The sequence below is a fragment of the Thrips palmi genome, unplaced genomic scaffold, assembly GCF_012932325.1.
Source record: "Thrips palmi isolate BJ-2018 unplaced genomic scaffold, TpBJ-2018v1 HiC_scaffold_5, whole genome shotgun sequence".
Classification (NCBI taxonomy): Eukaryota; Metazoa; Arthropoda; class Insecta; order Thysanoptera; family Thripidae; genus Thrips; species Thrips palmi.
Genome location: NW_023144632.1, coordinates 12,398,004 through 12,413,335, shown reverse-complemented (window position 1 = coordinate 12,413,335; position 15,332 = coordinate 12,398,004).

Genomic DNA, 15,332 nt, shown 5'->3' with positions numbered 1-15,332 from the left:
TTGAAAATTTTCGGTGTTACCCCGGGTTTTTTGAAAAAAGTCATTTAAAAAATTTTTCACTAAAATTTTCAAAAAATTTTCAAAAATTTTCAAACCAAAAGTTGAAAAAGGTAACAGGAAAAAACAGTGTTTCAGGTTTTCCAAAAAGGGGGGGGTGAAAGGGGGGAAACCTGCCTTTAAAAATGCCATGATTTCAAATGAAACCCCCTGGTGGAAAATTTAAACTTTTTTTAAAATGTCATTTAAGGGTTTTTTCAAATAGTTATTTATTTCTTTCGATGAAGTCATTTTAAACTTTTTTGAAAGTGAAAATGTTCCAAAAAAATTATGAACAATGGTCAGAAAAGTCCTCTGAAAAAGACAAAAAAAGTCAGAAACGATAAGAAAGTCTCAAGACAATCGAATAAGTCATTTTTGACTTTAAAGTCATTCCGTTCGCCGCTCGAATTGGGGACCCCTTCGCTGGGGGCGAAAGCCCACTGGCGGTCTTCGGCCTAGTCCGCCTAGTCCGCTTAGTCGGCCCAGTCGGCACGCAGCATCTGCTGGAGAGGGGCTTTGTGGTGCAGCGGTTCGTGTTTCTGGGCCCAAAGTGCAGCGACAGCTTAGGGACAGCGCCTGGGGGCTGCGGCGATCACGCCCTTTGCGCGCACGGCTTGGCGCCCGACCAGCCGGGCATAGGCAGTCCCGGCGCACAGGGAAGCGTGGCGTGCTGCCTATCCACTCCACTGCAGGCGCTCCCACGGTTGGAGTGGGCCAGGGACTTGCCGCAGGGATTTGCCTGTCGCGGGCGGTGCAACGCATTCGACGTTCAGCCGCGACTGTCACGCCTGGCCGATCAGCGGCGCAGATCGCCCCGAGCGCGTGAGCGAAGGGCGCCCTCGCGGGGAAGTACCGCGCTGTAGTTTTACACGTGACAGCGCCAGCCGCGCCAGTCGCGCCAGCCAGCATCCACTTGTCCCGCACCCCTCCCTCTTTCGCGCGTCGAGTTGTCTATTAAAGCCCGAGCCGCTGTACACCGCTTTATTGACGCCACTGCCTGGTGTTACGCCAAGGGCGCGGCGGGGCGTGGCGTGGCGGGGCGTGGCGTGGCGGGGTGAGGCGGGGCGGCGCCTGGGGCCGCGGTGATAACATTTTTGTTGACAGGGTCGCGGCGCGGTGGGACACGACCCATAATGCAGCGCACAGGCGCAGCCCGCACTTTGTGCAGCCTCGCGGGCTAGCTTTGGGTCAGCACGGCGGACGCGGCGGTGGACGGCGCCGGCAGTGGCGAGGCGGGGGGCCGGGGCCGGGCCGGTGTGGAGCCGCGGGGCAATTCGTTCAGAATTGGTCGCGTTGGAGAGCGCGGACCTGCCGCGCCGGCCGTGGTGACCACCATGGTGGCGCCGAGGGGTCGGCAGTCAGCCCGAGAGAGGTCGTCCGAAACGCCTCAAACAGAGGTCATCGAGTGCCTCAGTTACGTGGACTTGGAGGTGCCTCTGTCATCGTCGATAGTCGACGGGCACGCAGGGAAACAAAAGGTTCAGCGGCTGTGTTTGTAATGGGTCCTGAGTATCAGGGAAGCGGCTGAGGTGAAGCTCGTTTGAATATCGCTACAGTATGGAACGACGTTGCGCAGAGCTTTTCCACTCTCACGCTGTTGTTGTTGTTGTTGTTGTTGTTGTTGTTGTTGTTGTTGTTGTTGTTGTTGTTTCCGTCGTCGTCCCCTTTCCAGGTGGCTGTCTGGCAGAAGGGAGTGGACGGGGCAGACGGCAAGGTGGACGCCCATTCCATTTATTCATTGACTCGAGCCGATTGGCCGATTGGCCATATCCGGCCTGGGGAGCGGAACGGAACACGGCAGGAGGTGTCTGGCGCTGTCCAACGCGGCGAGAGGCGAAAGGCGGCCCAGACCGAGACCAGGGGTGGGGGGTGGTTCTCGAGGGACTGGCCAGAAAACGGTGGGGAGGGGGGAATATTCCATGTCTGCTCAAGTCTAGTCCGGGTGAGCCGTCAGAGCGAGACAGGCGCTCCCTGTCCTCCTGGAATTTTCATCACGGCTGTGTGGCTGACCCGTTCAACTGACCCCCTCCCCTCGCCCTTGCTGCCCGCGCGGTGCCCGGCTGCACGGCTGCATGCGGCTGCACACAGTAGTCATTAGCAAAAGTTGGGTGGAGGGCCGACTTGGCTTTGGCCCTCGGTCAGATTTGCTTGTGGATTATAGACCCACTCGTTGCCCTCGCTGCACTGGAAACAGTGAGAGTTCTTTATCCGAGAGCATTGCACATATGCCCCTGGATTGAGACTCGTGTTTCTTTGATAGTGTGGTGGTACCGCCGCTGTCGGTCGCTGTCAGAGGGCGTCGCGGACGTCCGAGGTGTGCACAAAGCGCACAATGCAACCCCCCCCCACCCCCCCCCCGCGGGCCTCGCACCGCCCGTGGCACATTTTTATCGCTTGTACGGCCTCTTTTTGGACGGCTTGTCCAAATCCCTCCCGACCACGGTGCACTAAATTTCAACGAGTGGCGGGTCGACCCCTCTGCGCGCTGAGCCGCCGCTGATTCTGGCGGGTATGTCGCAGGTCCCACTCCTGGCTCCACACTGTGGCATCCCGAGCAAATCATGATCACGCGCAGGGGCTAGGGTTCGACTCCCATGATTTCGATCATGATTTCCTCGGGATGCCACAGTGTGGAGCCAGGAGTGGGACCTATGCGACATACTCTCTAGAATCGGCGGTGGCTGAGCGCGCAGAGGCGTCGACCCGCACCTCCTGGGGCTAGGGTTCGACTCCCAGCAATATTACATTTTAGCAGTGGCTTTCCCGATGCGGTTTGGACCCGTTGCGCCACTCGGCTCACCCGGTGAGCTACGGTGGCCGAATGTGTAGAGATGTCTTAGTCCTACACTCGGATCGTGCGATCGAATACCAGCTTCCCGCTCTTTTTGTCTGACTATACGGTTCGGACCAGCGGCTTCAAAGTCTCCTCTTCGCACATCGTCTCCCATGGGTCGTGGTGGCCGAGAGCGCAGAGGCGTCGGTTCCCGAACGCGGGGACCGGTGTTCGATACCTAGTACGGTGTCGAATATTTTGACCAAGCTTGCATCGCAAGAAGGCGGTTCAAGTATACAAAATCGGCCGCTTGCCAGCGTGCCTCTCATAGCCCAGTGGTTCCGCTGCTGGGCAGGGTGACGCAGACTCCTGACTACCAGTAGCATGGCCCCTGAGTGGGAAGGGGGCCGGGGATCGAAACCCGACTACTGGGAAAGGTGGCAGCCTGGCCTACTATGAGAGGACTCCTCCACATCACAGATGACGTGACCAATGACGGGGCCACTGCGGTTTAACTCTGAGGTTGCTCCTGTGATGAGATGGGGGAACCACTGGCTCACCAAGCCAGCGGGGAAGAGGGCCGGTTCGCCGGGGTGCCCTCTTTCGCTGAAATTTTCTTTATAGTATTGATTTTACATACTTCTGTTACTCTGAAAACATTTTGCATGAGTCGCATGACAGGTCGCAAACAGGTCGCATGAGGTCACACAGACGGTCACTCACCCGGTCACCGTCCGACTGTGTCTATGCCGCAGGAGGAGGCCGGCAGGCCAAGGCTGCGGCCATGCCGGCGCGGCGGTGGCGCTGCCTGGCGCTGTGCGCGACCGCGGCGTGCGCGCTGCTGGCGTGCGTCCTGAGTGGTGGCGCGGCCCCCCTGCGCCGCGCGCCGCCCGTCGCCTCCACGCCGCGGACGCCGCGCAAGCCCTCCGCGAAGGCTGTCACCAAGACGACGACGCTGTCGACGCTGGGGCCGTCCTCCACGCCGTCCTCCACGCCGTCCTCCACGCCGTCCTCCACGCCCACCTTCACTGCCTCCACGCCCCAGGTGTACTCCTTGTCCGTCAGCTCCGTGGCGCAAGGCTGGCCTAACAAGACGCTGCACGAGGTAGGTCACCCCGCTCCACTGTGTCAGTGTGTGCGCGCGTGTGTGTGTACAAGCATGCCATTGCCTGTCTCCAGCTGCAAGTGGGCGTGCTGCTGCCACACTCCACCTTCCGCGCGCGCCACTACCGCGCCACGGTGGTGAGCACCCTCACCGCCCTGGCCAAGAACAAGCAGACCGGCAGCACCTACCTGGGCCAGACGCACGACCTCGTGGCCACCGTCGTAACCGTGAGCCACAAGCCCAGCCCCACCAGTGAGTAGCGCAGCGATTGGGACTCGGCAAAGGAGGGGGGAGGGGGGGCGTATAGCAATAGCCGGGAAGTCGCGTGAGTCGGATGAGGTTTGCGCCGTCTTGGCCGTCTCCGCCGTCTTGGCTGCGAGCGCTATATAGAATGGAAGGCGGGCGGCGTCGCTGCGCACGGCGGGTGCAAACACGGAGCAGCATTGTCCGGCTCCATCCGGTCCCATCCGCTGCCGGGCCGCTCGGCTGTTTGCCCGCTCGCCTGCGTTACCCGCGTTGCCCGCGTGGCCCCCGTTGCCCGCGTGGCCCGCGTGGCCCGCGTGGCCCGCGTTGCCCGCGTTGCCCGCATTTGTCTGCCAGCCCTGCCTGGCCCGCCTGCCTCCATTGCTCCATTTCCGGGGCGTGAAGGGCCGGCACAGGGGGCCTCGCCTGGCCTCGCCCCTCAAGGCGCCCTCCGTCATTGTATGCCCAGGGCGCCCAGGGCGCTGGGGGGCAAACGGCAAGCGGGCCGGCCAGTGCGGTCTGATTGCGAGTCGGCGGAGCCAAAGCCAAAATAGCGCGGGCCGGGACCAGGCTATCGCTGGAGCTCTCGCTCGCGACAACGCGGAGCGCGGAGCGCGGCCACCTTATTCAGCGCCCCGGCGCTCGGCACGCTGTCCGGGGCCCGGTCACGGCGCGCCGCGGCCGCGGCGAGGGAGAGGGATGTCCCGGGCACAATCTTTGCGGCACTCGGACGGCGAGCTGATGGAAACGAGGAAAGTTATCGGGAGCAGGTGCAGCTACTTTACGGGCGGCCGGCGTGGCGACCCGCCTTGGCCCCCGGGCCCCGCCCCGCCCCGCCCCGGCCGCCCCGACTGGCCTGATGGCCTGGCGCATTTCTCATCTCTCACAGGAAGGTCCCTACCCCGCCACTGGCCCCCGTGGTTCAAGTTCACGATGTCAACAAGTTTGGTTTCCTTTCCCGTTCCTAAAACGCCAAGCGCTTTGTTTACGCTTCACACTAAACCATCACTAAACCAGTGCCCGGAGTGTAATGAAAACATTTGCCGCCTTATCAAGCACACTTTATTGAGACGCCCTGCGTCGGGTTCTTTTTTCGCACTGTTCGCGAGTAAGAGGCTTCGCTGCCACTCAGCCAATCACAGGCGAGTCCCGAGTGCACGCGCTGAGCGCTGAGCGTCCCCTTCCGATATTCACAAAATGATAGTTCCTCTGGCGGGGCGGGCCAAAGGAGCTGCAGTGATAAAGATTCAGTTGTGATTCCATCCGCTTATCAGGCACTCTGTGTGGCTCTGAGTCGGGGGCCGGAAGTTGGCCGGGCCGCCGTACTGGGGGGTTACTAGGGGGCGCTGGGGGGCACGGGGGGCACTGGGGCACCCGATCGGCAACGCGGCGCAGCGACAATGTGAGCCGCGATACGGGGCTCCAGGGGGCATGGCCCCCGGCCCCGGCCCGCTCGTCTTGCTCCGCCCTCCCCCTTAATCCTATCACGGGGCCGCCAAATCTCCCGAAATATTAGCGCCGCGGCCTCGAGCCATCCGGGGGCCGCGCTGGGGCCGCGCTGGGGCCGCGCTGGGGCCGCGCCTGCCCAGCCCGGGGCTGGAGGGGCTGGCAGGGCTGGCAGGGCTGGCAGGGCTGGCAGGGCTAGCAGGGCTGACAGGGCGAGTCGCTGAACGAGGTGTAACAGTTTTCGTCGGCCGCCCCCGCTGCCACCGCCCATCCCCGGCAGCACCATGCGATATTACGTGTTCCCGTAAAGGTCTTTTGTTGTTGTCGTTTTCGTTGCTAAGGCAAACTCAATTTAATCCGACAGTGTTGTGTCCATCGGTCGGGGGGCCCAGGCTGTGAAACTAATCCGCCAAACCCGTTGCCCTGATAGGGCTCCGCCCCCGGCCCTGGGCCCTCGGCCCCACCGCCCGCCGGCTCAGGATTCTACTGCACTCGAGTGGCGCGCTCACGCACTAAAACACCATGCAGTTCTTCGTGCGTAGCTAAGCAAGAAAGAGGGCATTTGCCATGCAGCACCTTGTGCGTCGTTGCGCACGAACCTCGCGCTTTCACGCGTTAGGCCAATTTCGAGCAGAGCTATGCGCCAGAATAACCACATGTTCTGTGCGCTCTAGGGTCTTGGGTTCGCAGTGTGCTGCCATTCAGAGTGCGGCCGCGGGTGCGAGTCCTGCAGAGAGGCTACTGACCCAATAAGGCGCGGCTTTACGACCGCGTTAACGGACCCGTACCTGCCCCCTCCCCTTTTCTCTCTCCCCCCACCCCACGTAATTAAATAAAAGTCGACCAGGAAATTAATGGCTGTCGAAATCGTGACGAAATCGCGCGGCCGCGACTAGGTCGTCGACTTGCCGTGCGAGGTCCATCTAGAATCAGGCGGACAATGGCGGTCATTACGGCGCCCGGCTGGAGCTGCGGAGCTGGAGCACTTGCCTCATTGCCTTTCCGCGAGAGCCAAAAATCAGAAGGGGTTGAGGCGGTTCAGGCAACCCTCATTCACGATGCGTTGCCGGGCATTTCCATACCTCGATACCATACCTCGGCGTAGTGGAAGAGGAGGGTGGCTCTCGCAGTGGACCTGCACCTGCACCGCCCTGCACTCTGCGCCGCTGCGCTCCCCGCCAAGCTCGAGCGGCGTCCGACCCATCCTGTGTTCATCGAATACGCTTCAAAGTAGAGACGAGGCGTGCTTCCGAGAAGCCCCGCCCCGCGTGGACTGGGACTGGCAGGGCTCGGCGAGGAGTTTCTTCGCTCTTCCCCGAAACGAAACGCTTGTTGAGAGTCAGAGAGCCGACGTGTCGCTGAAAGATCCGGCCCCCGCGCTAGAGTGGCCCGCCGCGCTGTCACGACCGTCAGGACCGTCAGGACCGTCGCGACGGTGCGGCCCCGTCGATACACTACAAGGGCGGTCGAGCGCTTTTACCCCGCCCCGGCCGAAGTTACGCGGAAAAGTGGCCTTGAGCCCCACGCCGTGGCGGGGCACGCCCGAGCACGCCGGTTCAAGCCCGAAGCGAGGCGAGGCGGCCAGGCGGCGGGGCGACGGCGGCACCAAGTGTTTGCCTTCAGTTTCGGTGTTGGCGGCAGCTCCAGATTCGCGCTTCGCAGCGCCGGCGAAGTGCGGACAGCGCGCAGCCCATAATTGGGCGCGTTTATTTGGCCCGACTCGCTGGGGTTGCCACCCCGCCCCGTGGCGCCCCGTGGAGCCCCTTGGCGCGCCGCGCTCTAAGCGACACACGCCGCCCCGCGCCACCCACCGGGAGGCAACCCTACACGTACTGCAGTGTAAACACGGCGACACACTGCAATAGCCCGCCATTGTGGTTTGGAGCACGAGTTGATCGGAGCCAATATCAAAGCCAGTTGTGTTGTTTGCACGGAAGCGCTCTGGAGGAAGGGGATGGGCGGGGACGGGGAATGTGGGGCTTGTGGGCGGTATCAGACTGAGTGAATACAACGTGACTGTGTGGGTGCGTGTCATATGAGTAATAGATATAAATGTATGTGTGGGCGTGCCTCTCTGTGTGTGTGTGTCTGTGTGTGTGTGAGAGCCAGAGTGAGTGTGACGAGGAAAGACAGGGGGTGCGTTTTATTGTGGTGACGACATCAGACTCTGTTTGTCTTCCTTTCACAGTCGCCACGTTATTTCGCCGGACGAACTCGGTATCGGGGTGAATGTAAATATTCCCCGATATTAATCTGATGCTTCCTTAATTCCCGATTCCCTTTCAAGATTCGTTTCGACAGCGCGCTTTGATCCGCGCTTTAATTGGAAAGATGCCGCGATGCGTGATTCGGTCAGGGATATCCTTTTGTTCGCAAACAGCGCTGCTCTTCACCTGAAAAAATCTAATTGGTTCCAAAAAGTTTTGGGCGCCTTTTCTCCGCGAGGCGGTGAGGCGGGGCGGGTCAGGCTTCCGCAGCGACCCGTGCCATGCCGGCCTGATCCCGCCTCTTTTCTTTATCGGGCTCTTCAGCTCAGCCTTCGGATGGAATACCCGGTACGCGAGCAGCGCGAGCAGAGGGGGTGGGTCAGCGAGGGGCGTCCAGAGCTCCCAGACAGACAGACAGACAGACAGACAGACAGACAGACAGACAGACAGACACAATTCAATTCAATTCAATTCAATTCAATTCAATTCGTATTTATTAATGAAAACTTAAACAAGGACAGACAGACAGACAGACAGACAGACAGACAGACAGACAGACAGGCAGACAGACAGACAGACAGACAGACAGACAGACAGACAGACAGACAGACAGACAGACAGACAGACAGACAGACAGACACAGACAGACAGACAGACAGACAGACACCTGCCCGTGTAGCGCTGCCAGCGCTGCGGCCACCACAGCGGCCTGCGCTTCCCTCCCGCCCCGCTTCTCGCGGCCAGAAGACCGCGGTGGGATCGGACGAAATTCTAGACGCGTTTTGCGCTCCAGAGTCAATAAAAGGGATTCGAAGTAACCGAACGTGTAACCCCACCAAGGGACTCCTCGTTCGGAGAGCAATCCATTGGAGGGGTCACACGTTCGGGTCGAGTCCAGTTTAGCCGCTCTAGAGCTCAAAACGCGAGTAGAGTTTTTGGCGTCTGCGCCGGTCTTCTGGACCACTGTGCATCGAGGCCACGCACGGCGCCACGGCCGAATGAGTTGAAACCGGACCAGCCTCGGAGCGCGCTTCCGCTGCTTCCTCTGCCCGCGCTGCGGTCCAGCCGCGGTCCTGCTCACCAGCCGAGGCGAGCCCCCGCGCCCCGCCGACCAGCGGATTGCATTTTGATCTTGATTCGCTCATTTCTTTGCAAGTAAAGGCAAAAAACAACGCTCCGGCAGGGCTCTGGCAGAGCTCCGGCATGGCCGCGCCATGGGCGGAAGCAGGGCCCGGCCGGCCGCCGGGACATCCGTCAGTCGCTACTTTTCGGCCTGATTAATGATGCCGAGGCTGGTTTTCCTCTCGCCTCCGTCGCGGCAGCGCGGCAGCAGAGCGGCACCGCGGCAGCGCGCTGAGATTAGCGAGTCGCTGCGGCCGCGCTCGGCAGCGACACTCGCCGCTCGACCACCGATCGACACCCTGCACTAGGAAAAAATAGGTCGCAGCTTTGCAATGCACTGACCAAGGGGAAAATAGGTTTGAGCAGATTGGCTAAACGTGACTAAACAAACAAAACCCACTTGGAAGTACCTTAAAATCAAAAATTAGTTTCCTCTTCTCCGGTCGTGCTTGACATGACATTGACGACAGTGTACACGAGGATTTCGCGTCATTATTTATGAATTCCCTCTGACCAAAGGCAACTGCTTAGAAAAGCCCCCCCCCCCCCGTCCCGTCCCTTTCCCGCGCCATAATTGATTCGGATTAAAAGCAAAGGACAGGGTGCCAGCCTCGGTGGCCTGCCCGGTCACCGGGTCGACCACCAGCCTCGGTTGCCAGCCTCGGTTGCCTGACTCGGTTGCCTGACTCGGTTGCCTGACTCGGTTGCCTGACTCGGTTGCCTGACTCGGTTGCCTGACTCGGTTGCCAGACTCGGTTGCCTGACTCGGTTGCCTGACTTGGTTGCCAGACTCGGTCGCCAACCTGATCGGTCGAGTACTTTGGGACCAACATGGCGGGGTATTGACTCGCGGCCTGGGCTGCACGCCGACCCAAATTCGGGATGGAGTCCGTTAGCACCCCGCCCCGCCGCGCCGCGCCTCGCGCGTCGCTCTGAATACGAATCCGGCGCGCGAGGCGGCTGGGTCGCGGTGCTGCCGCGGTGCTGCCTTGCCTCCGGCTGCCTCGCTCGGTGCCGCTGTTCGCTGTTGTTGTCGCGAGACGCAGTCGCACCAATAATAGCCTGCCAGTATGGAAGAGCGCGGATTCATGCCAGCTGCAGAGGGAGGCGGGGGGGCCCGGGCCGCCGCAACACGAGGGCCGTCGGCCGACGCACTTGTGGCGCTGTCGCCATGCCGTCGCCATGCTGTCGCAGCAGGGCTGGGCGGTTTTTATATTTCAATATCAATACCCAATATTTAAAATATTGAAATTTCTCTCAATATCAATATTTGGTATTGATATTGAATATATTGACTGTCAATATAAATATTGAGATATTGAAATATTGAAAAATTAAAAAATTGAAAAATTGAACTATTGAAAAACGCAAATATCGGAAATAGTAGATCCAGTAAAATGAAAGGAATAAGACAAGAAAAGGTAGGAAACGATGATATATCCATATCATACACGGTAAAAACGGTACCTGGTTTTCCCAGGAGCCCTATGGCGAAGACATAGGCGATTTCCAGGGGGTTCCTGGGAAAACCAGGAACCGTTTTTACCGTGTACATTGAGAGCAGCACGCGGCAAAGGTGGAGGCAGGGGCAGGAAAGGGAAAGGGGGTCGTTTCCAACGCTCGCTGAACTTCCTCGCAACCACCCCAATATTAACTCTGAAATATTGACTTCAATATCAGATATTGAAATATTGAGATCAATATCATGTATTGAGATATTGAGACCAATATCAATATCGAATATTGATATTGGTCATTTCAATATGCCGATATTGAAATTTCAATATAAAAAATATTGAAATTGAAGTCAATATATTGAAAAACCGCCCAGCCCTACGCAGCGGCCCGCCCCGCCGTGCGCCGGCCTGCGCCTGCCCCCGCCTGCCGCCCTGCGTCACAAAGACCCGCATTAGGCCTGGCCGTGACAGCCCGGCGGCCCCGGCGGCCGCGACAGCTGCAAGACTTGCGCTGTACAACTTGCTTGTACCCAGGCGGTGAGAATAGCCGTGTGGACAATGCAGGCCTTAGGGCGGCGGCCGGCCGGCCATCGCTCGCCTCGGTATTGACGCCGAGACCGCCAAGGGAAGGGAGGGAAGGCCCGGTGCACAGTGGGCCAGACGAGCCGCCCAAAAATCAAGATGCCTCCTGAGCTCAAGTGTCGCTAAGCAGGACTCGAACCGAGCGTGTGACTCACCAATGAATCCCTCGTTCGGAGAGCAATCCGTTGGTGGGGTCACACGTTCGGTTCGAGTCCCACTTAGCGACTCTGGAGCTCAAAACGCGTCCGGGATTCTGACCGTCACCACCGGTCTTCTGGCCCACTGTGCGGGGTCCAGGCCGCTGCCCCACCCCCGCCGGGGCCCCGGCGCCGCCCTGACCGTACACTCCGTGCTCCAGCGAGGTTGCAGCCAATCGGGAGTTTTCGAGGGTGGTCGCTGTGGCGTTCGGAGATCTGCGGTGTGCTGGAGCTGGAGCCTCCAGCCTGGAGCCGCTCCTGCCAGCACCGCGCTGCGGGCGTCTCGGGCAGCTGGACCACGACGCCCCGAGCCAAGCGCCCGCGCAGCGGCGGGTAGGCAACACGCCGTGCACGGCAAGGCCGCAATCCCGTGTGCTGGTGCCGTGGACTAGGAAAGCTCGTTGCACGCCGAGCCAGCAGATTTACTCGAGCCAAATGTGTCACGCCCTCGATCGGCCCTGCACCGCCACTACCTCGCCACTGCCACCGCCGGCTCCACGGAGTCTTAGTCGCGATGTAGATCGTGGGCGCGAGAGAGACAGAGCGACGAATCGCAGTACGAAATCAGTCAGCAGGGATCCGCGCCTGAATCCGCATTGCTGGAAGTGGGCAACAGGTGACTCGCCGAACATTCACGAAACTTGTTTTCCTCACCCCCCTCCAAACTAGTTGTCGGAGGCAAGCTCCGGAGCTCAGCCAACGACCAACTCATCCTCCGCCGTTAGTACTGGATGGGCGCGAACGGGATATTGTAGCTGCGGAAAAGCGAGTCGAATTTCCATTTCTAAAACCTGTACATAAACAAAGACACATAAATTGAGCCCTTCACAGAACGTAAACGATTTGGGACCCTGGAAAGTCGTCTCTCGGTCATGCCCTTGAAAGGCCCTTCAAAGAGGCTTGAGCTGAATAGGTTTGCCCAGAAGGCAAAGTTATTAATGCCCTTCCAAAGCCCGTAAGGGCTGTAGTTTTCGTGCCTTTGTGTCCGTGTCCGTTTTTTATATTTTCACCCCTTCCTGCACACACCTTTGACCTGACCAAATGCTCATTTCCTGACGCTGAAATTGGGCAGGATCGGCAGAGGCCACGCCGTGCGGCATCGTGCGGACCCATCGGAAATGACAGTGGCGGTTGGTTTCGGGAAAACATGGTGGAGGCGCGGGGCGGGGCGGGGCTGGATAGGCCGGATGGCGGGCGTAGGGCACATGTGTGCAGGCGGGCCGAGGCGGGCGCAAGGGTGCAGGCGGGTGCATTCCGCGTCCGCGCGGGCGTTGTGTGGTCCTTGTCCGTGCCTCAAAGGCCTCACTCTGCAGGAGGCTGCCAGCGGGGTGGCTGCCGGTCGAGAAAATCAGGTTCTCGCCTCTGTGCCGCATGGCCAATCACCAAAGGGCTCGTCGTCCCTTGGGCCGGCCTTTGAGCCTCCGGCCAGCACGACGCCACGGCTGAGGACGCCACGGCTGAGGACGCCACGGCTGAGGACGCCACGGCTGAGGACGCCGGTGACGAGGAGGCCGAGGACGGGGAGCGCACGCAGGGAGATCCGTTCACCGCGTGATTGAGGCTCGGTCGGGCTCGGTCCAAAAACTACCCCAACCTGACTGATTCGAGTGGAGGTTTGCTGGGCGTGCACCTGCTGCGTACGCCCGCCGCCAGCATTGCCAGCATTGCCACACGCAACTGGTGGCCTGGACAGCCTGGAGTGGCCTGGAGTGGCTCGGCCGGAGGGGAGGGGGCCTCGGCGGGGACGTGCAGTGCCTACCATCAGCCTTGGGGTCGGGACCCAATTAAGGGTCGCGGAAGTGTATTTAGGTGCCTGGGCTGGGATCCGTGTGGAGTCGCGACCGAGGGTCGAGAGCATTTTTTTTCGGGCCAAGAGCATTTTCTTCCGGGGATGGAAGTAGAAGGAAGGAGGAAGAGTCATTGTGGCCATGGGGTCACGATGATTTTTAGCATCCTTGTATGGTTGCCGGGCATAGCAGGCCATTTTTAACAAGTCACGTCGGTTGCGAAGAAGACATTCCATGAGAGTCGACACAGAGCAATAATTCGCATTCCCGCCAGTCGTGAAAAAGAATCAAGCCACACAAGATTGTGCTTCGTATAAAAATATAAAAGAGAAGTGGAATGCTGTTTCAATCGGAGCGCGCACCGAGGTATCGGACTGTGCCGCCCCGCCTCACCCCAGTCAGGACTTCACGGAATCCGCCATCCCGCGTCGCCGTAATTGTGGGCACGGCAGCTGACGGCAGCGCTGGCCGGGCCGTAACATTGTTCATTTCTAGCGGCTTGGACCGCGCCGTAACTGCTGATAATTGCTGCGACGGCGCCCCGCTGGGGGGCTGTCTCGGGTGGCAGCCAAGAAGAGGCCGCGGTCTCCGCTCGCGCGACATGAGGGTTGTCGTCCCTAACGTCGAACCACCAAGCACAACACACTACAGACCACAGACCTTTTTTTTTCAATTATTTTTAGATCCGATATCCTCTTTGCTGCTTCGTAAAAAGAAGTCGATCCCTCCTAAAGCGATGCGGTCGAGGACTGGTTGCGAAGCGCTTGGCTTTCTGTGGGATCTCTGACTGATTCGAGCAGCTGCCAACGCAGCGCGGCGCAGCGCGGCCAAATGAGGGGTGGGGGAGAAAAAGTTGAGCGCGCGTCAACAACTTTCCGTGACCAGGCTTGACGGATGAGAATTTCGTTGAGGTGTAGGGAAACCTCCTCCCCCCTTCCCAAATTTTGTATACTAGAACTAACGCTGAGGCTGGAGCCCAGACTGATTTATATATAAATTTAGACTGTCTGTCGACGGAGTGCGCCCTTCACCGTCTGCGCGTTTAAGGGTTCCGAGAGGGAAGCGGAAAGAAGCCGAGTGGTCGTCCGTCGTTAAGGGCGCCACTCGGCCACCGGCCACCGGCCCAGGGCCAGGCCCTCAGCGCGCTGCAGCGGCGAGGACCTGCACTGCCAGCCGGCACAGCCGGGCCTGTTTACTCTTCTTTCCATATCCCATCCCATCCCCTTACGGGTTGTTTATTGCGCGACCAGCGGCCGAATCAGCCCGCAGCACGTGGCGTTGCCATGACTACCGCCTCGTGGAGCCCGGGGAAGGGGGCATCCTGGGATTCCTGCGCACTGCACTGGTGCACTCCACCCGGGATAACTCGCTTTATTGACTCGGCGGCGCGGGCTTCTCCTGCTTTGCTCCGATTTGATTCCGGGATGGGAATGTCGCGGCATCGCGGCGTGGCGGCAAGGCGGCGCGCCTCGTATTGGAGTGGAGAGACGTGTCCCCCCCCCTCCGCCTGTCTCTCCACCTGTCTCTCCGCCTCCCCTCTCTGCCGCAGCCGTCCTCAGCGTCCTGTGCGACGAGTTCATGAGCCGCAACGTGTCCGCCATCCTGTTCCTGGCCAACTCGGAGACGTACGGCAGGGAGGCCGCCTCGTCCGAGTACTTCATGCAGCTGGCCGACTACCTGCGCATCCCCGTCCTCGCCTGGAACACCGCCAGCCTCGACCGGGTGAGTACAGGGCGGCCTCGTCGCGCAGGAGGGCGAGGCCCCCGGCAAGGCCTTCGGCGCGGTGTGCCTGCGAGGCCCCGCGGCGTGCGCGCCGCGTCGTCACGTCGCTGGCGGTGCGTGGAATCCATCACGCCCAGAACAAGCCTCGACTGCCTCGGCCTCGGCACCGCACCGGCATCCCCGATACGCCGGGAGGGCCGGGCCAGCCGGGGCCTCCGGGGCCCATATCGGGAGCCCAAAGTTGGGTGTGTCCGGGCGGGTCCTTGGGCGGGTCCGAACCGCCGGGGGACGCGCCAGAAAGGGCGCCGGCGACGCTGGGAAGTGCGGCCGAGAGGCCGAAAGGGCGGGGTGGGTGCGCCACCTGGTCAGCCTAAATTCTCCTTGTCAATCAGGGCATTGCCAAGGCATTGCCAAGGCATTAACAAAATTTCTGATGCAGAGTTTTTTAAAAATATTGTTCTTCTTTAAAATAGTTTTTAAACACATTTTAACACATAAAATGTTTTCAGCCAAATACAAGTCAAATAAACTCAAGTTCTGAGTAGTGAATTCCCCCCTCGGGCCGCGGACACTAACCTACGCCGCCGGCCCGGGGAACCAGGGCCGAGGAGACGGGCTCCCTGAAGGCCGAAGTCTGATTGAGCACCCCCTC